Source organism: Rhea americana, unplaced genomic scaffold, assembly GCF_003343005.1.
Source record: "Rhea americana isolate MKP2758 unplaced genomic scaffold, rheAme1 scaffold_889, whole genome shotgun sequence".
Taxonomy (NCBI): domain Eukaryota; kingdom Metazoa; phylum Chordata; class Aves; order Rheiformes; family Rheidae; genus Rhea; species Rhea americana.
In genome coordinates, this window is record NW_028187076.1 from 5,773 (window position 1) to 8,475 (window position 2,703).

At 53.6% G+C, this 2,703-nt stretch overlaps 1 pseudogene; it reads left to right on the plus strand.

Annotated features, from left to right (window-relative positions):
• Positions 1-1,415, plus strand: LOC146584914 (28S ribosomal RNA; annotated as a pseudogene).
• The last annotated feature ends 1,288 nt before the right edge of the window (positions 1,416-2,703 follow it).

Sequence of the window (2,703 nt, forward strand, 5' to 3'; positions counted from 1 at the left end):
CCCAGGAGAAGTGCAGACATGCTGCCTGAGGTGGGATCTCGAGGCAGAGGCAAGGGTGTACTAGTGGCCCATCTCGCCCATCTGTCAGGGAGGTGGAGCATGAGCGTCTGTGCTAGGACTCGAAAGATGGTGAACTAGGCCTGGGCAGAGTGAAGCCAGAGAAAACCCAGAGGGAGCTCTGTAATGGTCCTGACATGTAAATCAGTTGTCCGACGCAGGTGTAGGGATGAAAGACTAATCAAACCATCTAGTAGCTGGTTCCCTCCAGAGTTTCCCTCAGGATAGCTAGCACTCATGGGCAGCCGTTTTACATGGTAAAATGAATGATAAGAGGTCTTGGGGCCAAAATGATCTCAACCTCTGGCTTGCTGATGTGGAGAGGGAACATGGAATACAAGTTCCCTTGCAGTTGAGCCTGTACATTGGGABGTGGAGATCTGGTCCCCAAATGACAGTCTCTGGATTTGACTTGGCGGACAGGCCACTGCTCAAATCAACTCACAATAAGGTTCCATAGATTTCCATGGTTTGTAAATAGCCAAGACAGCTAATTAGTGATGGGCATGAATTGATGGCGTGGAGCCGGGCTGTGGAATGGGAGTGCTTAGTGGGCCACTTTCAGTAAGCAGAACAGGCGCTATGGGATGAACTGAACGCCAGGTTAAGGCATCCAATGACAGTTCTCATCAGACCCCAGAAAATGTGTTGGTTGATATAGACAGCAGGACGGTGGCCATGGAAGTCGGAACCTGTTAAGGAGTGTGTAACAACTCACCTGCCTAATCAAGTAGCCCTGAAAATGGATGGTGCTGGAGCGTTGGGCCCATACCCAGCCGTCGCAGGCAATGCAAAGCCACATGGGCTATATCATGATGAGTAGGAGGGCAGCTGCGGTGTGCCTTGAAGCCTGGGGTGTGGGCCTGGGTGGAGCTGCTGCAGGTGCAGATCTTGTAGCAAATATTCAAACGAGAGCTTTGAAGGCCGAAGTGGAGCAGGGTTCCATGTGAACAGCAGTTGAACATGGGTCAGTCAGGCCTAAGCGACAGGCAAGCACCATTCCAAAGCAATGGGCAATGGCCTCCATTGCCCTCAGCCAATCGAAAGCGAGTCAGGTTTAGATGCCTGAATCCAGAGTGGCGGAGATGGGTGCCACGAGGTGTCCAGTGTGGTACTGGAACCTATCCTGGAGAAGCCATCTGGAGCCCCAGGGAGAGTTCTCTTCTGTTTGTGAAGTGCTAGGTGCCCTGGAATGGGTTCAGCCTGAGAGAGGGGCTTGCACCTTGGAAAGCGTGGTGGTTCCAGGGACGTCCAGTGAGCTCTCATTGTTCTGTGACAATGTAGGGGAGAAAGTGTAAATCTCACCCTGGGCCATACCCGTATCTGCAGCAGGTCTCCAAGGTGAACAACCTCTGGCATGTTGGAACAATGGAGGTAAAGGAAGTCAGCAAGTGGGATCCGTATCCTTCAGAATAAGGTTTGGCTCTAAGAGCTAGGGCAGACGAGTTGGGGAACAAAGCAGAGGTAGGTGTGCGCTGTGGCTGGACAAATCCCTGTGCACCACACCCAAGGGAGCACGAGTCAGTGACTCTGGTTGCCAGACCCTTCCAGTGGATCGCCCCAGCTGTGGCAGGCACTGCCTGGCCCCTCCCTCCCTCCTCCCTGAGCCCCAGCAGCCACCACTGCTCCTCCTCCAGCCATCTGCAGGGCTAAGGGTGGCTGCTGGGACTCGCGGAGGAAGGAGAGTGGGGCCAGGTAGTGGCCTACCTGTGGCTACCTTCGATGGTTTAGCGGAGGAGAGCCAGGATCCCAGACTCGTGCCCTGCCTCGGCCTCCACCTAGCAGCTGACTTAGAACTGGTGTGGACCAGGGGAATCTGACTGTGCAAGTGCACAGTGGATGCTGGCGTGATGTGATTTCTGCCCAGTGCTCTGAATGTCAAAGTGAAGAAATTCAATGAAGTGCGGGCAAACAGCAGGAGTAACTATGACTCTTTAAAGACGGGACCATAGTTACTAACTGGACTTAGCTGCAGAGGCCACACCTCCCCATGGTCCCACCGGATGCCCATTATTTGGGTAACCGAGCTGGCCTCTGCCCCAGAGAGTGTGTTATACTCTATTGATTGAGTTCACCGTCCAATCAATAGTATTCTAGGCGACGCAAATTCTCGACCGCAGGTTATCTGATTTGCGTGTCCAAAGCTCTTTGCCTGAGGGCTCATTTCCAAAGGTGCACCAGTCGAACTTGGGGGATTGGTTCTTCTGGGTGTATCTGAACCCCCGCAGACATGTTTTCCAACCCCAAGTGGGTTGTGAATTTCATTTCGGTGAGAACCCAAACGGGAGAGAYCTTCCCGGAGCCTGCAGTGCCGCAGCCTGCAGTGATAACATTGAGTGATGGGGTCCACCTGACGCAAAATTTGACCTTTTTTAACTCGGCTTATGACAGGGAGAGGGAGAGAGATCTCCCCTCCTTTTTTGATTGCGTAAAAGACCTGCCTGAGGTTTACGAGGTGCTGCCATCTGCCGAATCGCCCGCAAATGTCGGAGCTGGAATATCAGTCCGACAGGAGCGGGATGAGGAAGGCGATGTACCAGTGACTCCCTCRAGGCTCGCAATCTCTCCTCTTACTGTGACAAGCCCGATTCTTGGTGCCAGGGGGCCGGCCACAACGGATGTGAGCACACCCGTTGTAAAGGTCCC